Below are 26,681 nucleotides of genomic sequence, written 5' to 3' on the forward strand. Positions count from 1 at the left end.
TGGAAAAGCAAGTGAGAGAAGTAGTGGAAAAATTGGGAAGAGAAATGAAAGTGATGCAAGAAAATCATGAAAAACAAGTAAATGACTTGCTAAAGGAGACCCCAAAAATACTGAAGAAAATAACACCTCAAAGAATAGACTAACCCAAAGGTCAAAAGAACTCCAAAAAGCCAATGAGGAGAAAAACGCCTTGAAAGGCAGAATTAGCCAAATGGAGAAAGAGTTTCAAAAGACCACTGAAGAAAATACCACCTTAAAAATTAGAATGGAGCAAGTGGAAGCTAGTGACTTTATGAGAAATCAAGATATTATAAAACAGAACCAAAGGAATGAAAAAATGGAAGACAATATGAAATATCTCATTGGAAAAACTACTGACCTGGAGAATAGATCCAGGAGAGATAATTTAAAATTATTGGACTACCTGAAAGCCATGATCAAAATAAGAGCCTAGACATCATCTTTCAAGAAATTATCAAGGAAAACTGCCCTGATATTCTAGAACCAGAAGGTAAAATAGAAATTGAAAGAATCCACTGATTGCCTCTTCAAAAAGACCCCAAAAAGAAAACTCCCAAATTCCAGAGTTTCCAGGTCAAGGAGAAAATGCTGCAAGCAGCCAGAAAGAAACAATTAGAATATTGCGGAAACACAATCAGAATAACACAAGATCTAACACCTTCTACATGAAGGGGTCAAAGGGCTTCGAATATGATATTCTGGAGCTAGGATTAAAACCAAGAATCACCTACCCAGCAAAACTGAGTATAATGCTCCAAGGCAAAATATGAATTTTCAATAAAATAGAGGACTTTCAAGCTTTCTCAATGAAAAGACCAGAGCCGAGTATAAAATTTGACTTTCAATTACAAGAATCAAGAGAAGCATGAAAAGGTAAACAAGAAAGAGAATTCATAAGGGACTTACTAAAGTTGAACTGTTTTGTTTACATTCCTACATGGAAAGATGATGTGTGTAATTCATGACACCTTTCTCAGTATTAGGGTAGTTGAAGTGAATATACATAATATATAGGCAGAGGGCACAGGGTGAGTTGAATATAAAGGGATCATATCTAAAAAATGAAATTAATTTAAGGAGTGAGAGAGGAATATCTTGAGAGAGGGAGAAAGGGAGAGATAGAATGGGGTAAATTATCTCACATAATAGTGGCAAGAAAAAGCAGTTCTGTTGGAAGGGAAGAGGGGGCAGGTGAGGGGTAATGAGTGAATCTTACTCTCATTGGATTCAACCTGAGGAGGGAATAACATACACACTCAAATGGGTATCTTACTCCACGGGAATGTAAGGGGAAGGGGATAAAAAAGGGGCATGATAGAAGGGAGGGCAGATAGGGGGAGGAGGTAATCAAAAGCAAACACCTTTGAAAAAGGACAGGGTCAAGGGAGAAAACTGAATAAAGGGGGACAGGATAGGATGGAAGGAAATATAGTTAGCCTTTCATAACATGAGCATTGTGGAAGTGTTTTACATAATAATACAGGTGTGATATATGTTGAATTGCTTGCCTTCCTAGGGAGAGTGGGTGGGAAGGGAAGAGGGGAGAGTATTTGGAACTCAAAGTCTTAAAAGCAGATGCTCAGATGCTCAAAAAAAAGTTGTTTTTTGCATGCAGCTGGGAAACAAAATATATAGGGAATGGGGCAAAGAAACCTACTCTGCCCTACAAGAAAGTAAGGGGGAAAGGGATGGGGGCAGGAGTGCGGTGACAAAAAGGAAGGCTGACTGGGGAATGAGGCAATCAAAATATATGCCATCTTGGAATGGGGGGAGGGTAGAAATGGGGAGAAAATTTGTAACTCAAAATCTTGTGGAAATAAATGTTGAAAACTAAAATATTAAATAAAAATGATAAAATTTTTTAAAAAAGAATCCCTGCCTGTATTGTGGCATCTCCACTGTTGGTTTCAGTATTAAACTATCTTCCAAATCACCTCCTGCCCTTCCCCTTGTCAATCATGTGAGTTTATGGGATTGTGGTTTTCTAGCATGAACACAAGGTTTGTTTATCTTGTTCCTCCTCATTTGACACCAGCTCTCATATTGGATTAGTTAAGTGTTGGCATACATCTGTCCTTAGTCACTGCAAATGTTCAATATCTCACTACTTGTTTGGTCTTTAAAAGGTTTATAAAATGTGCGTCTGGGTATTTTCAGTAGTTTATTTCCCCCTCTTTCCCAAACAGCATTTACTACTAAACAACAACAGACCTGAAGTTTTGAAGTAGCCTTGGCCTATTATGTTTCCATGGTTACAAGTCTGTGTTCTTCTTATTAAGAATACAGTCTCTCTGACTTCCCCTGACTTTCTCTGCCTCTAAAATCCGTGTTTATCAAATCTTGATTATTTGGTTCCATGTATATTGGCCTCTTACATACTGCAATCATGTCTAAAGTAGGAATTTTTTCCTTTATATTACAATCATCAAAACACAAAATAATATTTTTCAATATTCTTCATCTCCCAATGACAAAGTCCTTTCCAAAATACTTATCCCCATTCTGACGTATATTTTTGCAGAGATCAACTTTTTCTTTCATTTTAACCTTTATTAACAATGTCATGAGTTTGCCTCTACACATTTTCCAATGAGAAATGACTAGGATGCATCCCTTTCCCCCCACTCCCTTTGCTTATATATTACCTGCCAAATACCTCCTCACAAGAACTTTAGGTAATGCAGGAATTACCATCCCAATTTTTCAGATAAGGAGAATAAGGCTTAGAGAGGGTCAGTCATCTGCTGAAAGTCACACAATTCTTTAAGTGGCAGAATTGTAAAGTAAGCCTGATTCCTCAGGAAATAAACACTATGCCACCTTGCTTCTCCAACATAAGAGGTGATAGACAGACACTGACTGATAAATAGAGGATCAACATAATTCAGCAATAGGAATAATAATCATAGCTAGCAGTTATACAGCACATCATAAGGCCTGCAAATGGTCATACACATACTATCATATTTGACAATTAGCAGAAACAAGTTTGGAAATGAAAAGGTAGGGATACAATTCATCCATATGCCTCTTGCCTTTATAAGTGCAAGCTGGACAATCTTAGCTAAGTATCTGAAAGAACAGGGATAAAATGACCACTGGATAAAGTCAATCAAAAATTTGTCCAGAAAATTATGATGAATTTGAACAAAAGCAATTTCAGGTCCAGTAGTAGTAACTGATCTTGCCCAGATCCCTCAATATCTACCAATAGGATCACTTATTAGACCCAGTATGGCTTCATCAAAAACATCATGCTAGACCAACCTTATTTCCTTTTTTTTCTGACAGGGTTACTAAACTGGTAGATAAATAGACTGCTGTACATATGGCTTAACTAGATTTTAGCAAAGCTTTAGAGTCAGTGTGGCATAATGAATAGAGACCCAACCTCAAAGCCAGGAAGGCTGGTTTGAATCTCATTTCTGTCACATCCTGGCTATGTGACCCTGGGGAAGTCATTTAACTGTTCAGCGCCTTAAGCAACTCTCTAACATAATAAATTTGCAGAGAAGGTGCTGACCTGCTTTAGATGAGCGAGTTTCCATATATGAATGTTCCCTCTAAAAAAATCATAAGTCCGGTCACTATCCCTATTATATACTATTCTTGTGGAAATGATTAGAAAGAGATTAGATAGTAATATAATTAGATGGATTCAGAATGAGTTGGATGGTCAGATAAGTCAATGTGACAGGTGATGCAGGGATTTGTGTTTAGTCCTGTGCTATTTAAAATGTTTTATTAGTGACTTTGAAAAAAAAAAGACCTAGGGCATGCACTTATCAAATTTGTAGAAGACCCAAACCTGGTTGTGTTATCTCACTCCTGGATAATGCTCAGGAACCAAAAACCTTTTTTTTTTGGAGGGGGAGGGCAGGGCAATTGGGGTTAAGTGACTTGCCCAAGGTCACATAGCTAGTAATTGTGTCAAGTGTCTGAGGCCAGATTTGAATTCAGGTCCTCCTGACTCCAAGGCCAGTGCTCTACTCACTTCACTACCTAGATGCACCCCCCCCCAAATCTTTTTAAAGGCTAAAGCTTTGAGTTGAATCTATTATGATGAAATTCAACAGAGACGAATGTAAAGTCTTACATTTGGGTACAAAAAATCAACTTCACAAGCACAAGATGGGAGAATCATGGTTAGACAGCAGTTTGTAAAAAGATCTGGGAGTTTTTGGAGTTTGCAAGCTTAACATGAATCAGCTGTGGGATGAAACAGCCTAAAAAGCTAATATAATTTGGAGTATGACTGAGAGAAACACAGCTTCCAGGAACAAGGACATGACGGTTATTTTCTATACTCTGCCTTGGTCATATCTCTACTGGAATATTATTTTCATTTCATCCCCATAATTTGAGAAGGACCTTGATAAACTAGAGAACATATAGAAAAGGACAACCAGCATAACAAAGTCCATCATATATGAAGATTGGTTGAAGAAACTGGGGTTTTTTGCCTTTAGGAGATATGACTTGGGAGAGGGGAAATAACAGCTGAGATCAAGTATATGAAGAGCTGTCATATGGAAGAGGAACTAGACTTTTCTGGCCCCAAAGGGGCAGAGATAGGAATAAGGAATGAAAGTTGCTAAGAGTTGAATTTAGGCTTGATAGGCTTATTAGGAAAAATTCTTTAACAACTGAAATTTTCCAACACTAGAAAGATTTGCCTCAAGAGGTGGTAGATTTCTTCCTCCTAGGAAGTACTTAAACAGAAGCTGGATGACCACATGTCACTGTGTAGTAGGTATTCTTTTTGGGTATGCATTGGACTAGATGACCAAGAAATCCCCTACCAATTCTCAAATTTGGCGATATTTAACCCCTCATCAAAAGGCTTATACTTTGCCCCAATTCAGCCTGCATGCTGGGGCATATGGGTTCCCAAATCCAGATTTCAGTAGGTCTGCGTCAAATTGGCTAGTTCTAAAAACTGGGCTTTTGCCTTCTTTTTTGTCATCATGTACCTGATCAGTCCTAGTAATTGGACCCTTTTCTTGTTCTTCCATACTTGAGGTCTTTTCTTCCTTTCCTTGCCTGATGACTCAGTTTCTCTAAAGTTGAGCTTCTGCTCTACTCAGTCCTTCTTTGTTCTCTGCTATGTTCTTGAAATGCAGCCTTTATGACTAGGATTCTGCTATGAGCCACCAGACCTCTGTGAATACGTTTGCTACTGGACTTTTTCACTGCTACACTCTGTCTGCCAGTCAAGACAACAACCTGTTTGCTGCTGCTGAACTGCTTTGTTGTAAGTGCTGCCTACTGTTAGAACATTGCTCTCCCATTATCCCTGCAATGATAGCTTTATTAGTGAGTTTACATCATTCCTGGCCTGTCCTGTCTCATTGCAAACTGAATCCCAATATCTGAAAAATATCCTATTACAACAAATATGTCTCCTAAATCCCAGCTTAAACATAATTATTTCTAAAACCTATCCAATGACCCAAGTTTCTCAAGCAATATTGAATGAATCAAACTTTAGTATAGTAGTAATTGGTAGACTCCTCAGAACAGTGATCTATAAATGTTGTTATCAAATGCCCTATGTAATTTTTTTTCCTGGTGAGTATTCTGGGGATAAGAAGGGAGGGGTTTTTCCCCAATCACATCTGTGTAGCTATTTCTATGGTTGCCTCTGGGGTCAGGATTAGTTTATAATTGCCCCTCAGAAGAAGAAAGGTAGGAAGTTTGGGGTAGGGAATAAGAAGGTTGGAATGAGGGAGAATAGGGCTCTGAAATGGATAGGTATGGCTGGGTTGAAGACCCAGGGAGACTGGGAAGGTAGGATGTAACCCATCTTTCTAGCCACCAACTGGCTGACCACACGTTGCTTGGGGTCAAGTCATGGTCTCCTTAGTGTCATGCCATGATCCTCTAGGGAACCTCATTCTCCGCTTTAGAGACCATTAAAAGTAGGATTTGACTAAAAAAATTATTACAAGTGATAGTAACAAGACTAAAGTTGTGGCAAGAAAGAGGGTATGTGGGTTTTTTGTAGAAAGGAAGAGAAATTCTATAAGGTATTTGATTAGATCTCCTAAATTAAATTATTATGTATTCTAGCACTCTGCAACTTCAATATAAAGCTTTGATATAAAAGTAGGATAAGATGGCAAAAATAAATGTTGAAAAATTTGATTTCAAGAGAAAGGCTAAAGTCTTTCAAATTATACAGAAGGCACATATATCAACATCATGAATAATACAAGAAAAAAGCCAGTGTGGCAAGGACCAAATAACAGCACAAAAATTGATTAAATTTCACTAGACGGAAAATTATTGGTTACTGAAGTGAGAACCATTACTGAATCAACTGTCTACAGTATGTACACTAAGAAAGATCATTGACTTCTTAAAGCAAAAATCAAAATCAATATTAAATTAGGAGGGAAAATAAGCCAAAATATTTAAGGCAGCACTTTTTTGTGGTAGCAAAGAGCTGGAAACCAAATTAGGTGCCCATTGATTGGGAAATGTCTAAACAAATAGCAATACAGGAATTTATTGGAATTTCACTGTTATTACAAGTGAAAAACATAAAGGATACATGGAATCATGGAAATACTTATTTGAAATGACAAAAATGAAGTAAGCATTGTCAAGGCAATAATCTACACAAAGACCACCACAACATAAGGCAGCTAGATGGCACAGTAATGTTGGACATGGAATCAGTAAGAGTTAAGTTCTAATTTGGTCTCATACACTTACTAGTTGTATGATCCTGGGGAGTCATTTAAGCCAGCCTCATTTTTCTCATCTGTTAAATGGGGATAATAATAGCACCTACCCCGAAGTGTTATTGTGAGGATCAAATTAGATAATGTATAGAACTTTGCAAACCTTAAAATGCTATGTAAATGCTAGCTGCTGGTATTATGTAAATGAAAAGAACAATGACAAAATAGTAAAAAAGAAATGAATGTTCAGAAATTCTAAAGGGCAAGCTTGGCTGCAAAGAAGAAATATGAGAAAAACCTCATATCTACTGCTTTGCAGGTGGGAAGGGTGTCCACCCCAGTAGAAAACACATCAGGTATTTTTGCTAATGTCTTTCTAAGTTTTGCTGAACATTTTCTTCTCTTCCTTCTCTTTTTCTTTCCTCTTTTTTTAACCTTTGATATAAAGGATGGCATTTGGAAAGCAAAATGGAGAGGGAAATGGGAAAACCTAAGTGATGTAAAACCAAAAAATACCAATAAAAACTGTGTTTCAAAAAAAGAAATAACAATATGATTGTGTGTATTCGAGGCAACTCTAACCCAAACTTCTTACACAAGATGTTGATGTCTCTCCAGGTTTGCAACTCTGAAGGCCTCTTTGAGTTTTCTTTCTCAAAAAGTCTTCCCCTACTCAGCATATCTAGACAGTTGGCAAGTCTTTTATACATATGCACACACACACATATACACACAGATATAATTTAGTATTTCTTTTCCAAATTCTCTTTCTCTCTGAACCCCTCCCCCCTCATCAAGAAGACAAGCAATACGATATTAACTATAGATGTGAAGTCATACAAAACATATTTCAATATTAGCTATATTGTAAAAAACAAGAAAAATAAAGTTAACGTATGCCTCAATCTTCACTTAGAGTTCATCAATTCTCTCTCCAGATATGGATAGCATTTTTCATTACAAGTCTTTGCAATTGTCTTGGATCATTGCATTGATTACAATAAGTCTTTCACAGTTGATCATTACTATAGTATTGCTGTTAATGTGTATATTCTCCTGGTTCTCCTCACTTCAGTTTTCATCTTCCAAAATTTTTCTGCACTATATGTGTATATATATATATATATATATATATATATATATATATCTCACATTAGTATAGCACAATAGTATTCCATCACAACAATATACCACAACTTGTTCAGCCATTCCCCAATTAATGAACATCCCCTCAATTTCTAATACCTTACCAACACAAAAAGAGTTACTATAAATATTTTATACATAAAGATCCCTTTCCTTTTTCTTTGATGTCTTTGGGATACAGAACTAGTAGTGGTATTGCTGGGTGAAAGGGTATGCACAGTTTTGTAGCCCTTTGGGCATCATTCTAATAGTTGGACCAATTTATAAATCCACCAATTGTGCATTAATGTTCCTCTTTTTCCACATCCCCTCTTGCATTTATCTTTTTCCTTTACTATCATGTTATCTGATCTGATAGGTGTGAGGAGGTAGCTCATTTCTCTAATCAACAGTAATTTAGGGCATTTTTTCACGTGGCTATTGATAGCTTTGATTTTTTCTTCTAAAAACTGTCTGTTCATATTCTTTTGACCATTTATTAATTGGAGAAAGGATGAAATACTGTATTTCCTCTTCTGTTAATCTGGGCAATTTGTATTTTTGTAAATATTCATCCATTTCATTCAGATTGTCTGTTTTACTGGGATATAATTGGGAAAGATACCATCTAATAATTGTTTTGATTTCATCTTCATTGGTGGTGCATTTACCCTTTTTATTTTTGACCCTGGTAATTTGGTTTTCTTCTTTCCTTTTTAAATCAAATTAATCAATCTTCTATTTTTTTCATAAAACTAGCTTCTACTTTTTAGTTTCAATTTTTTAATCTCTCCTTTGATTTTCAGGATTTCTATTTTGATGTTTAATTGAGAATGTTAAATTTGTTCTTTTTCTAGTTCTTTTTTTAGTTGCATGACAATTCATTAATCTACTCTCCCTTTTTTATTGATGTAACCATTTAAGCATCTACATTTTCTCCCCAAGTACTGCTTTGGTTGCATCCCACAAATTTTAGGATGTTGTTTTATTGTTGTCATTCCCTTTAATGAAATTATTGATTGTTTCTATGGTTTGTTCTTTGATCTCCTCATTCTTTAGGGTTTGCTTAGTTTCCAATTCCAAGGCCCTTTATTAAATGTAATTTTTACTGCATTATGGTCCAGAAAAGTTGCATTTGATATTTCTACTTTTCTGCATTTCTTTGTAAAGTTTATATGCCCTAATATATAGTCATTTTTTGTGTGAAAGTGCCACCTACAGCTGAGAAAAAGGTATACTCCTTTCTATTCCCATTCACTTTTTTCCATAGGTCTACTAACTTTTCTAAAATTCTATTCATCTCCTTCTTTCTTATTTTATGGTTAAATTTATCTAGTTCTGATAATGGTAAGTTAAGGTCCTCCACTAGGATAGTTTTATTGTATTTTTTCCTTTGACTTTTTTAACTTTTCCTTTAAGAATTTGGATGCTATGCCATTTGGTACACTTTAGAATAATATGACTTCATTGTCTAGGGTACCTTTTACCAAGATGTAGTTTCCCTGATTATTCTTTTAACAAGGTCTATTTTTGCTCTTGCTTGGTCTGAGATTGCTACCCCAAGTCGTATCAGTTTGACCTCTACAACACAGCTCAAATGCTAGCATCATTCAAGGTCTCATTACCTTCTACTTTGACTATTTTAGTAACCTCTAATTCAGAGATTCTTAGCTGTTTTCAGTATTTCATGGACCTCTTTGGCAGTCTGGTGAAGCCTATGGACCTTTTTCAGAATAATGTTTTTAAATCAATAGAGGAAATACTTAATTTCAGTTAGGGGTTAGTGAAAATAAAGATATAATTTTCCCCCCAACAGAGTACATGGACTCCCTAAAATCTATCCATATGCCCTTTGGGGTCAGGGTTCATGTAATTAAAGTTAGGAACCCCTGCTCTAATCTGTCTCCATTCCTTCAGTGTCTCTCCATTCTGTACTTAACTCTCATATGAAACTCCTAAAGCACCCCTCATGCCACTAGGAGAGAATAGAAATGCCTTTGTTTGGCATTTGGAGCTTTTCAGAATCTGGATTCAATTTTATCTTTCCAGTTTGTTTTCATATTCTGCACTCTACATACTAGTCATGGCTTGCTTGTCCATTATATGTGACACTCCATCTCTAGCTTCTATGTCTTTGTGCACCCTCTTTTGGGCTTAGGGTTCAAATCCACTCATATACTTGTCCCCTTTCACCATAGATCAGAAGGCCAGGATTCTTTCTGGGATAGGGTAGTTTTTTCTTTAGCTCTGTGTATTACACAATTCTTCTTTAAGTTATCATTTACCTGTTCCAAAAAAATCTCCTCAAACCCTCTACTCTTTACCTATGGTCTTTTTATGGTTCTCTTTTCTAATAGTAGAAGCTATGGCTCTGAAGACCTCTCATGAAGTTTCTAGGCATCTGATCCTTCTCAGAGTAACTTTTGACAGACCCTAGTTTTGCCAAGGATGGCGAATTTACATTTCCAAAACCAGCCAGTCACAACATCAGTATTCAATGACAATCAAAATTATTTATTCCTATGGCAAGGGCTTCAAATTATTAGATATTCTGATGATTAAATAATGGCATTGAAAGCAATGTACTCTGAGAACCAAATTAAAATGTAATTCTCAAACCTATCCTTAATTCTGCCATTGACTTATATGACCTGAAGCAACTGATTTTCTTTTCTGACTCCTACCTCATGTGTTAAAAGGGTAGATCATAGCATTAATTTGTTTAGTTTCCAATTTATAGAATGTGCACATTACAGTAAACCCTGGGAGCATGTATATCGTCATCTGACAAATTACAATTATAGAAAATACCAGGACTATAATTTAATAATAGATTGTAGGCCAACACACAAGCTTAAGGCAAAATTCCAACTAAAAGGAGCTTTAGAAAAAAAGCTCAGTGTCTATCTACTGAAATATAAGAGAAAGAAAATTTCAGTATTGAGGTCTCACTATGGACAATCCCCTACTTCTCTTTTGGGGTACTATAATTCCTCCTTCTACATCTTATGGAAGTAAAACGTGTGCATTTTATTACAAATGTATAAAATCAGACCAAAAAGAGACCCTGAGAGATTACCTGGCCTGGTCCTATGCCTTAGAATTCTAGGATTTAAAAAAACAGATCTTAAAGATCATTCAGTCTAACGCTCTCATTTTATAGATGATGAAATTGAGTCAAGAGCTATGAAGTGACTCACTCCAGGTCATACAGCCGGAAAGTACAAGATTTTAGCAGACGTTCTCTGAGTCCAAATCTATTACTCTTTATATTTTGTGACATCTCCTCATGCTTCCAATAGGAGTTTGTCCTAATAGGAAGTCTGCAACTTGCTTTTCAAACTTTTTTAGCCCTAAGTATCTCTAGGTGGTGTAAACAATGAGTGACAGTATCACTGGGCACCATTGGTAAACCTAAGACAGAGCAGAGAAAATCTTTACAGATTAGAATTATGAACTGAATCTAGTAAGAAGGAATCTGATAGAAATATATATAAAATTTTAGAACTGAATTTTAAAAAATAAATATCACAATATAGGATATGGAAATGTAGCTATATATCAACGTGTACTAAAAATCTTGGGGCTTTAGTAGACTATAAATTCATTTTGAGTAAAATGGACTCCAAATAAATTGTTACTATCTAGGCTACATATGAAAAGCATAGTTTGCAGAAGGGTAGTGAGTTATAGTTCCATTGCATTATACATTGAGTACTATATTCTCTTCTGGGCATAGACAAAAGGGCATATTCCAGAAGAGCATAAACAGAATGTTGAGAGGACTGGAGACCATATCATAAAGGGACTGGTTGAAGGAACTAGGAATGTTTACCCTAAAAATGAAGTGGTGCAGAGGATAGAGTGTATGGCCTGGAGTTGGGAAGATCTGAGTTCAAATTTGATCTCAAACATTTACTAATTATGATCCTGGGCAAGTGTAGCAACAGTCTGCTAGCAGCTGCTGTAGGGGTGTAAGACCCACCAACCACCAGCACACAGAAGGTTGCCAACACAGGTTCTTTGATCCGCTTTTCTAAGGAAAGCAATGTTAAGGGGGTTCACAATCTTATTTCAATCCAACATACAAATATCATTCACTTAGTTCAGGGGGAAAAGCCAGCACCCTGAACATCAGAGCAAATAACAAACAAATTACAAACATCAACAGACAGACCTTGTCTGATTCAAATCTCAATGCATAGTTACCAGGGTTTAACAAAGTCCCAACATCTGGGTTTACAAGCTGGAGGGCTCTTAACTACACCTGCCCAGTGTCTCCACATCAACAGGCCTCCAAGAGTCAGAGCCCTGGAGCAGCTAGGTGGCACAGTGAGTAGAGCACCAGCCCTGGAGTCAGAAGGACCTGAGTTCAAATCCGGCCTCAGACACTTGACACATGTACTTGGGCAAGTCATTTAACCCCAACTGCCCTGCCCTGCCAAAAGAGTGAGAGCCCCAAACAAATAGCTCTGTTCTCTCTTTTTATATACTCTTTAGCCACCACCAAATGTCATCTGAGCGACCAGAACTTAGGCTCCTACTATTCCCTCTAGTCTTAGCAACTCCCCTTAGAACCCTGAGGGCTTCACACCCTCATAGGGGTTTGGGCCTGGAGTTTAGCACCTAGTAAGACTCAATCAAAGACACCCAACTTAATTGATATTACAGCAAGTCACTCAACTTCAGGTCTCTCATTTATAAAATAGGGATAATAATAACTACTACCTCCCCAGGTTGTTGTAAGGATCAAATGAGACAAAAATTATAAAGCAGCCACTTGGCACAGTGCCTGGCATATAGTAGGCACTATAGAAAGTAAGTTATTATTATTAATTATTGTCATTCAGAGGGGACATTTTAGTAGACTTAGAATATGGGGATTATTTGTCTGTTTTGCTTGGCCTTAGGGACAGAATTAGAAATAATGGTAGAAGTAGAAAGAAGAAAATTTCAACTTGAGGACAGGAAAAAACTTCTTAATAATTAGAGCTGTCCTAAAGTGGAATTAAATATCTTCAGAAGAGGTGAGTTCTCCCTCACTGTAGTTTTCAAGCTGAGGCAAGGTGAGCTCTTGTTAATGATGTCCAGATATTCAACAGATTAAATAGCTTCCAAGGTCCTATCCAATAAAAGTTGAAGACTTCACATGAATTCTATAAAACCAGAATTCTAAACTTGAAGATATGAAGAGAGATAGGTGTTCCCCAAAGCATTACAAAAAAGTAACAATTCAGGAAATCGTAGAGAATAATTACCAAGAAATGTTGAAATCAGAAAGGAAAGTTCTATAGAATCCACATAACATGAACAAAACTTCAAGTTTAATCTGCCAAGAAAATGCAAAGTTCATAATTTTATCATCAGAGAGTAGTTTACAGGCACAAATTAAATTATCCTTCACATTAAAAGGAGAACTAATCATATTTTTGCAGAACCACTCCATGCTCATAGGAAATCGAAGGAAAAAATGTAATATATTCTGAAGAGCAAAGATTAGTTTGTACCCTAGAATCAAATACTACAATGCTGAACCTAAGAATAAAATACATAATAATAATAATAAAAATAACTGGATATTTAGAAAAAATGGATCATTTCTTCAAAAGAACCCAGAGGTGAGGAGATAGTCAAATTACAAACTGACCAAAGAGAAGAAAGCTAAATAATTTAGATTGCAATAAGATACTATGCAAATAAATGTATTTCTTACGGGTAGGAAACATACTAGGCCATAAATATGAAGTGGGAAATTCTTTTGTAAGATATAAATAAACATTTTAAATCACTTACATGTTTATAGTTTTAATGTTTTCAAGGACATTTACATATCTCATTTACTCATTTAAAAAAAAGCATTGCTCAGTGTTGGAGGGACATTGAGAGTGCAAAGATTTAATTAACAAAGAATCAAATGAACAATAGGTATGACATGAAAAATCACAAAAGAGTAGGTGGAAGAAATGAATTGATATTTTGGCAGGGGTAAATTTTAGCCCTTAATTAGCAAATCAATATTATAGGTGGTAGGATAGTAGCGAGTAAACTTCTTTCAGATGAGAAGAAGAAAGGTTGGGGCGAAAAGATCAGATAAAAACTAGTCATGTCAAAAATAGATTGGTTAAGGGGATATCTGTGTGGCCCTGAATGATGCCCAGGGTGTGGGTGGATGTGAGACAAAGCTCATGCACTGAAGTCTGATGGAGGCAGGGGGAGTGGGGTGGTATTGGACACTTCAGGAGATCAGCTTTTAAAAGACTAAGTTACATTTCTAGGCATTAACTCCCACAGGGGATAGAAAATGGTTGGGAATACAGAAAGATACAGGAGAAAGGGGCTTGAAGAGGAAGTCACAGGTTTAAAGGAAATATGCTATGATGTCCAGATGGATAACTGATATAGGATATGACAAAGAATGAAACAAAGTCCTGGGGATGAGGCTTATAGAACTGTTCATCCTCTATACAGATGACGCTACTGACACTTGAGATTTCCAGGAACAGATACTAGAATAGCTTAAAAAGATGAAAGGAGTGGGAAGGGGCGGAACACTTCTTGGAAAGGGGCTTTACAAATTAAGGTAACTGAAACAAAAGAATAAATGAGACAGATTAAGTGCCACAGTACAATCCAAACAGGCAAACAAAAGAGTAAAATGAAGCCAAACAAAATAGAATCAAAGAAGCTGGGATAGGAGGGTATAATGGGAGGTTGGGGGAGTGGAGGAAGGAGTCTAGGCTCATATTAATATAAACCAAAAAAAAATGCAATGTTAAAGGAGTGACTTAAAACAAGAGAAAAATTTGTGTTTAATGGAAGAAAACACAATCATAACAATTGTAACTCTAAATGTGAATGAATTAAATTACCCAAAAAAGGAGCATGGAAGAATAAATGTTAATAGGAACAACCTTGTTACATGCAAGAAACATATTTAAAACCTAATGAACGAAAATGAGAAGATGGGTGAAAATCTCTTATGTTTTGAGCACTCTGAAAAAGCAGGAACTGCAAAGGTGACCTCAGATAAGGCAACAGGAAAAATTAATAATGGCAAGCTTAGAGGCAAGCAGAGAAACTACATTATGCTTAAAGTCACCAGTAACATAACAGATAATATTATATGTATACATATATAAAATATTATACGTATATATGTCAAATTCTATTCACATATCTAAAAGAAAAACTAGATAGATTTCAGAAAACATGCTGTTACAATACTAACAAGAGACTTTAGTATAACTCTCAGAGCTAAATTAATTCAATAAAAAGATAAGAAAAAATACAGAGAGGAACAACTTATTGGAAGAATTAATTTTGAATGATATACCTTTGAATGTGAATATTAAAAAAATGTTGTTAGCCATCTCATGTACATATGTAAATGTAAAAGTTTAAGAGTTTAAAAGAACAAATGCATCCTCTGTAGATTATAATATGATGTAATTGTAAAATGAGTAAAGGGAATATGAAGAAAAGATAGAACCCTAAATGATGACTAAGAAATGACATGTTGAAATGAGTGTGTTGAAGAACAAATATAAACAATAAGAATAATTTTGGTAAAATTAATGATAATAAGACAGTAAACCAAAACTTATAGGATGTAGCTAAAACAGTCTTCAGAGGAAAATTGAAACATTATATTGTTATTATACTATGTTAAATATTAAATATATTCAAACATCTCTGAAACATATTAACGACATAGAAAAAGCAACTATTAGCAATGTCAATTTCATAGTCTTTTTATTTTCAAATTTCTTTTTTTGCTTCAAATTTTGAGATTTCTTCTTTTGTACTTCTTTTAGAGTTGCTAATTCATTTTGCAACATTTAATTACATTTTCCATTGAGCCTCTTTTTCTATCTCACATTACCAAAAAAAAAAAAAAAGAGAGAGAGAGAGAGCTAAGGAATGGACCTGTATTTTCATTAGTATGGAAACTTCCTGGGTGAAGGAATCCTACCTATTTAGGTCAGCATCTTCTCTGCGACTTTCTTATTGGATTGCCTAGAGCACTGAAAGGCTTAAATGACTGCCCATGGTCACACAGCAAGTATGTGTCAGAAGAATGTCTTGAACTTAAATCTTCCTGACTTTGAGGTGAACTCCCTAACCCCTCTGCCAATCTGCTTCTCAAGAACAGAAGGAGATCATAATACCAAAAAAGGTGAATTCACAACAGGGGAAATAAAAAGAATTATTTCAAAAATTATGATACACTAATTGTATGGCAATAAATGGAAAATTCAAAGAAAAATTGGCAAATATTTATAAATACATATAATATTCCAACAAAACAAGAAAGAGTTGTCTAATAAACAATCTCAGAAAAAGGCCACCAAGCAAGACATAATTGAAGTATCAAAATGGGGATGAGAGAGAGGGGGAAGGGGAAACACTAGGCAAAATTGATTTATAAGTGAACTCTTATCAAGCATTTAAAGAGCAATTGACATCTATATTACAAATATTTTTTCCTCAAAAATTAAGGCAGAAGACCATGTACCAAACTCACTTGTTGAGACAAAAATGTTTCTTATTTCCAAACTAGGGAGAGAGAAGGGAGAGAAAGGACTAGAGACCTATTTCACTAATGAATATTGATGTAAAACTTTAAATAAAATTTTTTTAAGGAGACTGACTACAGGAATACAAGCTATAAAAAAATCATTATGAACCAATTAAATTCAAAACAGAGTTGCAAGGATATCTAAAATTATAAACCTGTTAATATAATTAATAACAGAAATAAAAAATAGAAAACAGGCCAGTGAGACAGAACAGAAACATAATTAGCTTAGTGTTTGATAAATGGAAAAATATAAATCACAGGGGCAAGAACTCCTTTTTTGACAAGAATTATTAAGACTGCCAGAAAACTTTTTAGCAGAAACTAAGTTTAGACTAGCATCCTACAACACACTACTTTAAGCTGCCTTAGTCCTTTGCTCACTTTCAACTTCTGAAATGGAACTCAAGCTCCCACCATGGGATCCTCCTTCACAGGAGAGAGATGTGTACTAGGTTACAATATCTCATATGGTCAGTGAATCAATGCATTTGCTCAATTTTTTTTCTTGTTAAAAAGGAGATTTTAGAGGGTTGGCGAATACATGTGGAGGTCGGAGTTGTGTCTGGTCTGAGAGGGCAGAAGACCACGACCACCTGAAGGAGACACGGCTGCTAAACTGTTTGAAGCTGTTGGCAAGTTTGGACTGGGCTTAGCTGTTGTAGGAGGATTTGGCAACTCTGCCTTATATAATATGGATGTTGGCCACGGAGCTGTCATCTTTTGTAGGTTCAGTGTTGTCTTGTTTCTCATCCCATGGATACAGAAATCAATTATTTTTGACTGCCATTCCAGGCCATGGAAAGTCTCTGTAATCACTGGTGGCAAGGATTTACAGAATGTCAATGTCGCTCTTCATATTCTCTTCTGACCTGTTGCCAATCAGCTGCCCCAAATCTTCACTGACATTGGTGAGGACTACAATGAGGGGGGGTTGCCATCCATAACCACTGAGATCGTCAAGTCAGTGGGAGCTCGATTTGACGTTAGAGAATTGATCACCCAGGGAGAACTAGTCTCCAGGCAAGTGAGTGATGACCGCAGAGAGAGCTGCAACCTTTGGGCTCTTCCTAGATGATGTTTCTTTGACACATCTGACCTTTGGGAAGGAGTTCATGGAGGCAGTAGAAGCCAAATAGGTGGCTCAGCAGGAAGTAGAGAGGGCCAAATTTGTAGTGGAAAAGGCTAGGCAACAGAAGAAAGCAGCCATCATCTCGGCAGAGGTTGATTCCAAAGCAGCTGAGCTGATTGCCAATTTGCCGGCCACTGCAGGAGATGGCCTAAAAGAGCTTCTTAAGCTGGAAGCCACAGAGGACATCACATACCAGCTTTCTCTATCTCAGAACATCGCCTACCTGCCCACTGGACAGTTGGTGCTCCTCCAACTTCCCCAGTGAGGCATGTGGCTCCACTGATTCTACCCCACTCAGCCATGATCTAATCCACAACTTTTTCTCCATCCCCCCACCCAAAATCGCTGTGAGATTTAATGATTTGGCTTATGCAAAGGAAACAAAATTAATGTTATTTTGGGATTTTGAAAAAAAATAAAAAGGAGATTTTAAACTGAGAAATGGGAAAAGGGCCCTTCACACCTCCAGAAATGACTATGATATAAAAACAAAAGGCATCAATAAAGCAGACTTCAACCTTTGCCTCCATTTCACCAACAAGAAAAGCAAAAAACTAAACAAAACATAAAACCATAGTAAAATGAATATTTTTAAAGCCTAGTTTTTTTTTTCTTGGAAAAGAAGTAATCACACTATACAAATTACAATAATGAAGTATTGTAATGGCAAGCAAAGTGGGACTTTTTGTTGTCTTTTGTTTTGGAGTGCTTCTCAGCACTAAGGCAATCAAGTACCTTTGATTGAGTCTTGCCTTTCTTTGTAGAAAAGCCCACACCCTTTTGCTAACTAGGTCACAAGAGGTGTGAAGCCCCCGGGCCCTGAAAAAGGGTATGTGTGTGTGTGTGTGTGTGTGTGTGTGTGTGTGTGTGTGTGTATGTACACATTCAGAGGTTAGCATTTTGCTTAGGGCTCACTCACTGGAAGAGTATTCTTGGTGGAGACTCTGGGTAGCCATTAAGGACCCCCCACTCCTGCTTTGAAAACCCAGATGTTGGTGCTTCTCTCTCTGATAACTATGTATGTATTGCTATGAGACAGACAGAAGCCCCATCTGCTGATTTGTGTTATTTGCTCTGTTTATATTTTCTTTGTTTGTAGTTTCTGTTTGTATTTGCTCTGAAGTTCAAGGTGCTGACTTTTTCCCCTGAACTAAGTGAATGATATATGTATGTTTAATTAAAGTGAGATTGTAAACCCCTTAAAGTTTCTTTCCTTAGAAAAGCAGATCAAAGAACCTGTGCTAACAAGCCCTCCTGTGTGCTGATATTTTTGGCCTTACACAGCCACAGTAGCAGCAAGTAACATTGTTGTTACAAGCATTTATCTGAATGTTTTCCCCTAAGTTGTTGACATTAGGCCAATGGAATGGCCAACTTAACTGGCCTTTAGATCTTAGAAGTGGGTAGCTAGATGGCTCGATAGATAAGGTACCTACCCTGGAGTCAGGAAGACTCATCCTCCTGAGTTCAAATCTGGCTTCAAATACTTCCCAGCTGACCCTGAGCAAGTTACTTAACCCTGTTTGCCTCAGTTTCCTCATCTATAAAATGAGCTGGAGAAGGAAATGGCAAGCCACTCCAGTATCTTTGTCAAAAATCGCCCAAATGGGGGTTACAGAGATTCAGACATAACTAAAAAATGACTGAACAACAATAGGCCTCAGGTACAGTGTATATAGCAGGATTGTAGGAGACCATCCATTATACTCACTTTTTGGTCATTCCTTAGCTTGTTACTTTACTTGTTCCCACATTTTATCATCCTAAGTTCTAGGACAATCTAGGGGGATGTTGTATAGTTTCTCATTAATAAAATTTCAATTTATCTTTCAATTAGTCAATTAAGCTCAGAGCTCCTACTCTAGCTCATCAAGTAACATTTATTTAATAAACTGAAAAAGTAGCAGTTACTCATCTCAGTAGAATATGTGTAGTTATTTTCCTTAGTAGTTACTTATAACTGTATTAAATACTTTCATCTCCTAGAATTAAAAATGTTAAAGTTAGTAAGTAAAACATTTATTAAAATGAAATCAACAATAAATCAAATAGTGATTTCCAATATTTAATTTGTCAAAAAAAAGCATATCCAAAGCCACCTCTAACCTTCACTGCAAATGCACATAATTTCTCCTTCTGGAAACATAGTTGCACCATTCAGTTCACTAAATACCAAATAAAGTCTCTTCTCAAGAATCCAGTTACAAGATAAAGGTTAGAATAGTTTCATTAATATAGAAGTCTCTTCATGTTTCCCTGTTTTCTCTCAGACTCCAGATATAAAGAAAACTTCCACTTTTCTTCCCAGATGACAGATAACTCTTCATCTCTTTACAAATAATTAAAACTAAATCTCTTTACAAGCAGCAATTCAAACTCTCCATTGTCTTACAAACACCTCATAGATCTTCATAAGTCAAATTCAGATTCACACTTTCTACTGAGTCCACTGAGAAAAGCACCCAGTTACAACCATTACTTGCTCTTAAAGAAATATAAAAATTTCCATAGCTTATATAGGAGAAGTTTCTAAAATTGGGGTGATGTGTTTGTATGTTCTTCCCAAAGGATAAGGTTACCAAATCTCTGTTTTATTTTCCAAAATAAAGTTGATTCTACAAATATAGTTGAATAGATTTTTTTTCTGTTACAACTTTGATACTTTATTGTTCATTTGTTCGTTTGTGTCTGACTCTTTGTGATCCCATGGACAGCAGGCCCCTCTATTTTCTACTATCTCTCAAAGTCTGCCCAAGCTCATGTTCATTGCTTCCATGATATTATCTATTCATCTCATCTTCTGCTGTCCCCTTTTCCTTTTGCCTTCAATATTTCCCAGCATCATGGTCTTTTCCAATATATATATATATATATATATATATATATATATATATATATATATATATATATATATATATGTTCAGTTCGATGAGCAGAGTTAATTTCTTTAGATATTGATTTATTTGATGATTTCCTTCCTGTCCAAGAAACTCTCAAAAGCCTTCTCCAGCACTTCAATTGAAAGGCATTGATTCTGTGGCACTCAGCTTTTCTTATAGTACAATGCTCACAGTCATACATTATTACTGGAAAAACCATAGCTTTGACTGTAAGGACCTTTGTTGGCAAGGTAATGGCACTGCTTTTTAGTATGCTTTCCAGATTTGCCATGGCTTTCCTTCCAAGGAGCAAGTTTATCTGCAGTCATTGTCTACAGTGATCTTTGAACCCAAGAATATAAAACCTGACACTGCTTCAATTTCTTTTTCTCTTTGCCAGGAAGTAATGGGACCAGATGCCATGATGTCAGTGTTTGTTTTTTTTTTAATGTTAAGCTTCAAGCCAGCTTTTTTACTCTCCTTTTTCAGCCTCCTCAAGAGGTTTCTTAATTCTTCACTTTCTGGCATAAGAGGATCACATGAATATCAAGAATTGTTGATATTTCTCCCAGAAACCTTAATTCTAGTTTTTAATTTGTCCAGACTGGCATTTCACATGATGTACGCTGCATCTAAGTTAAATATAACCTTTGACAGTACTTTGATGTATTTTTGGTTCTCCTTTTTCTTTTTAGAGTTTTCATTTTAATTTCCATTTACTTAAACTGACCTTCCAGTTATCATTTGCTGACATATATGTTTTAATATTTGTTGAATGAGCTGTGATCCAAGTGTTAATAACATTGACCTTACCTTTAATGATTATGTTTATTGTGTCTGCATCTCAGTCAGCACAGAGTGGAATAAAGGTGAGAGACGAAGTGCTCCTAGGTTTTGGAGGGATTTCCTATGTTCTGTGAAATCAGACCTCTCATTAAATAAGAAATCATGTTCAAGTGCCTAAAACAGTTTCTGAGTTTTCTTTGGTTCAAACCTCTACACACTTGTGACCTCTTCAAGAAATGCTTACCTTAAATTAAGCCTTTTCTTAATAGAGAATCACAAGAATGGGGCTTCAGAGATGTCCAGTTTTGTGTGAAAAGATTGCCCTGATTATATCTTCCCTCTACTTAGTAGCAGTAATGTGGGCCACTGTGTTCCTAATAGTAGGCATGGCCATAATAACTTCAAAATACAGAAATTTGAGTCTATGCACAGAGTTATTTTTAAACCTGTATCTAAAAAGGAACAGATCTGGTACTTCAAATCTGAGTATAATCCTTGAGGGGAAAAATGGACATTTAATGATATTGAGGACTTTTGAACATTCCTGATGAAAAGACCAGAGATAAATAAAAAATCTGACATTCAAACACAAGTTTTAAGAGAAGTATAAACACAAACAGTAAGGGAAATCAAAAAGGGTTCAGGAAGGTTAAGCAGTTTACAACCTACATGGGAAGATAATACCTGTAACTCCTGGGAACTTTCTCTTTATTAGGAGTTAGAGTATACATAGACAGAGGGCGCAGGTATGAGTTGACTGATAGAATGATATCCCCCCCTCAAAAAACAAAACAAGGAATTAGAACAAGGGCTGCATTGGAGAAGGGCGAAGGGAGAGGTAGAGGTAGAATGAAGTAAATTATCCCACATGAAAGAGACACAAAAGAGCTTTTGCAGTGGAGGGAGAAATGGGGGGGCAAGCAACAAGTGAACCTTACTCTCATTGGAATTGACTCAAAGAAGAAATAACATACACATTCAATTTGTATATAAATCAATCTTACCTTACAGGGAAGTAGGAGGGAAGGGGTATAAGAGAAGACAGGCTACCGATAGAATGGAGGGCAGATTGAGGGAGGTGGTGGTCAGAAGCAAAACACTTTTGAGGAGGCATATGGTAAAAAGTAAGAGAGAGATGGATAAACAGTGGGAAAAAGCAGGATGGAGGGAAATAAACAGTTAGTAATCATAACTGTGAATGTGAATGGAATGAACTCATCCCCAAAATGGAAGCAGATAGCAGAGTGGATTAAAAACCAGAATCCTACAATATTTTGTTTACAAGAAACACACCTGAAGCAGAGGGACACACACAAATTAAAAGTAAAGAGCTGGAGGAAATTCTATTGTACTTTAATGGAAGTAAAAGGAAAAAAAAAGAAACCAGGGGTAGCAATCATGATCATAGACAAAACAAAAGAAAAAATACATGTAATTAAAAGAGATAAGAAGGGAAACTACATATTGCTAAAAATGTACCATTGACCATGGAGTACTAGCAATACTAAAAATATATGCACCAAATGGCATAGTATCCAGATTCTTAGAGGAGAATTAGGTGAGTTACAGGAGGAAACAGGCAGTAAAACCACACTAGTAGGGCACCTCAACTTGCTACTTTTGGAACTAGATAAATCTAACAAAAAAAAACAAGAAAGAAGTTAAGGAGGTAAAGAGAATTTTAGAAAAGATAAATATAGACTTCTGGAGAAAATTGAGTGGGAATAGAAAGGAATATAACTTTTTCTCAGCAGTACATGATACCTACACAAAAACCTCACAACCAAATGCAGAAAAGCAGAAATATTAAATACATCCTTTTCAGATCATAAGGAAATAAAATTTCTATTTAATGAAGGGCCCTGGAAACAGATTAAAAATTAACAATCAATAATTTCATTAATAGAATGACAACAATGAGAGAACATACCAAAATGTATGGGATGTAGCCAAAGCACTACTTAGGGGGAAATCTATATGTCTAAATGCTTACATCAATAAACTAGAGAAAAAGCAGATCAATGAATAGGGCAAATAACTTAAAAAGCTAGAAATAGAACAACCTCCAGTTAACCACCAAATTAGAAATCTTGAAAATCAAAGGAGAGACTTATAAAATTGAAAGTAATAAAATTATTGAACTAATAAATAAGACTAGGAGCTGGTTTTATGAAAAAACAAAGTAGAAATTCCACTGGTTAATTTGATTTTTAGAAGAAAGAAGAAAACCAAATTACTAGTATTGAAAGTGAAAAGGGTGAATGAACCCCTAGTGAAATTAAAGGAATTATTAGGAGTTATTTTGCTTAACTATATGCCAGTAAAATTGACAATATAAGTTAAATGGATAAATATTTATAAAAAAAATTAAACTGACCAGATTAACAGAAGAGGAAGTAGACTATTTAAGTGACCCTGACTTAGAAAAAGAAATTGAACAAGCTCCCTAAGGAGAAATCCCTCACAAGTGAATTCTACCAAACATCTAAATAACAATTAATTCTAATGCTATTTGAACCATTTGGAAAAAATAGGCAAAGAAAATACCCTTCTAAATTGCCTTTATGTCAACATAGCTTTGATACCTAAACCAAGAAGAGCAAAATCAGAGAAAGAAAACTATAAACCAATTTCCCTAACAAATATTAATGCAAAAATTTTAAATACAATATTAATATAGATATTACAGCAATATGTCACAACAATTATACTCTATGACCACGTGGAATTTATACCAGGAATGCAAGGCTGGTTCAATATTAGGAAAACTATCAGCATAATTGACTATGTCAATAACAAAACTAATAGAAATCATGTGATTATCTCAACAGATGCAGAAAAAGCTTTTGATGAAATACAACACTCATTCCTGTTAAAAACACTAGGAAGCATAGGAATGGAGCTTTCCTTAAAATGATAAGACATATCCATCTAAAACCAAAAGAAAATATTATCTTTAATGAGCATAAGCTACTAGCTTCCCAATAAAATCAGGGGTAAAGAAAGGATGACCATTATCATCACTATTATTCAATATTGTACTAGAAATGCTAGCTATAGCAATAAGAGAAAAAAAAGAAATTAAGGAAATTAGAATAAGCAATGAGGAAGCAAAACTATCACTTTTTTCAGATGACATAATGGTATACTTAAAGAACTCTAAAGAATCAACTAAAAAACTACTTGAAACAATGAACAACTTCAGCAAACTTTCAGGATATAAAATAAGCCCACATAAATCATCAGCATTTCTATATATTACCAACAAAGTCAAGGAGCAAGAGATGGAAAGAGAAATTACATTTAAAATGTAAAACAAAAATGTATATAAAAATATAAATATAAAATATAAAATACTAGGAAGTCTCCCTGCCAAGGAAAACTCAGAAACTATATCAGGCCTGCACAACATACCCTGTGTAGGCCACTTTGGCGGGTCACAAGTGGCCTGCAGGCCATATATTGTGCAAGCCTGAACTCTATGAAAACAATTATAAAATACTTTTCACAAAAAGCCATATCTGAACAATTGGAAAAATATTAATTGCTCATAGAAAGGCTGAGCCAATATAATGAACATGGCAATTCTACCTAAATTAATCTATTTATTCAGTGCCATACCAAACTACTAATAATTATTTCATAGAGCTAGAAGAAATAATAACGAAATTCATCTGGAAGAACAAAAGGTCAAGAATATCAAGGGAATCGGTGAAAAAAAAATGTGAAGGAAGGTGGTGTAGTCCTACCAGATCTCAAACTATTATAAAGCAATAATCATCAAAATTATCTGGTACTGGCTAAGAAATAGAGTAGTGGATTAATGGAATAGATTAGGTACACAAGGCTCAGAAGTAAATGACTACAGTAATCTAGTGTTTGATAAACCCAAAGATCCTAGCTTTGGGGATAAGGATTCAGTATGTGACAAAGACTATTAGGAAAATTGGAATACAGTTTGGAAGAAACTAGCTATAGACCAACATCTCACATAGTATACCAAGATAAGGTCAAAATGGGTGCATGATCTAGAAATAAAAAGTGATACCATAAGCAAATTGGGGGAGTATTTACCTGTCAGATTTATAGATAAGGAAAGAATTTATGACCTAATAAGACATAGAGAGCATATTGAGATGTAAAATGGATAATTTTAATTGTATTACATTAAAAAGGTTTTGCACGAATAAAACCAATGCAACCAAGATTAGAAAGAAAGCAGAAAGCTGGGGAAAAATTTTTACTACTTTCTCTGATTAAGGCCTCATTTCTCAAATATATAGAGAACTGAGTCAATTTTATAAGAATAAAAATCATTCCCCAATTGATAAAAGCTCAAAGGATATGAATAGGCAGTTTTCAGATGAAGAAATGAAAACTATCCATGTTCATACGAAAAATGCTTTAAATCACTATCAATTCGAGAAATACAAATTAAAACAACTCTGAGGTACCACTTCACATCTCTTAGATTTGCTAATATGATGAAAAAGGAAAGTGACAAATGTTGGAGAGGATGTAGGAAAACTGGGACACTAATGCTCTACTGTTGGAACTGTGAACTGATCCAACCATTCTGGAGAGCAATTTGGAACTATGTCCAAAGAGCTATAAATTTGTGCATACCCTTTGACTAAGCAATACCATTTCTAGGTCATATCCCAAAGAGATTATTTTTAAAAAGGAAAAGGACCTATTTGTACTTTTTGTGGTGGTAAAGAATTGGAAACTGAGGGATGCCCATCAATTGGGGAAGGCTGACCAAGTATTGGTATATGTATTGGTATATGATTGTGATGGAACACTATTGTACTATAAGAAATGAAGAGCAAGATGCTTTCAAAAAAACCTGAAAAGACTTACACGAACTGTTACAAAGTGAAGCGAGCAGAACATTGTACACAGTAACAACAATATTCTAACAATGATCAAGTGTGAACAACTTAGCTATTCTCAGCAATACAATGATCCATCAAGACAATTCCAAATGACTTAATGAAAAATGCTATCTACCTCCAGAGAAAGAATTGATGGAGTCTGAATGCAGATCAAAGCTTACTATTTTTTCACTTTCTTTTTTGTCTGTTTTTTTGTCTGTTTTTTTTTCACAACATGAGTAATATGGAAATGTTTTGTACATATATAACCTATATCAAATTGCTTGCTGTCTTAGGATACAGAAAGGGGAGGAAGAGAATTTGAAACTCAAAATTTCAAAAAAAAACAACACAAATGTTAAAAATTGTTTTTATATGTAATTGAAAAAAATATTATTCAAAATAAAATAAATAACTGGTATGGAGTCATTTTGACCAGCTTTTGGTAAAAGTGACCAATCAAGGGTTGAAATACATTTCATATATTTAGGATTGGACCTGTGGTCTCATTGGCATTAGAAACTTCCAATGAGGTAACTGCCCATACCAAAACAGAAGAGTATCTGTTCTACAATTTATAATCTCATAGCAGCC

General features: G+C 35.5%; 1 pseudogene; it reads left to right on the forward strand.

The window, feature by feature from the left end:
* Positions 1–14,797: 14,797 nt before the first annotated feature.
* LOC118851053 lies at positions 14,798–17,810 on the forward strand (annotated as a pseudogene).
* Positions 17,811–26,681: the final 8,871 nt, after the last annotated feature.

This window comes from Trichosurus vulpecula, chromosome 5 (genome assembly GCF_011100635.1).
Source record: "Trichosurus vulpecula isolate mTriVul1 chromosome 5, mTriVul1.pri, whole genome shotgun sequence".
Lineage (NCBI taxonomy): Eukaryota > Metazoa > Chordata > Mammalia > Diprotodontia > Phalangeridae > Trichosurus > Trichosurus vulpecula.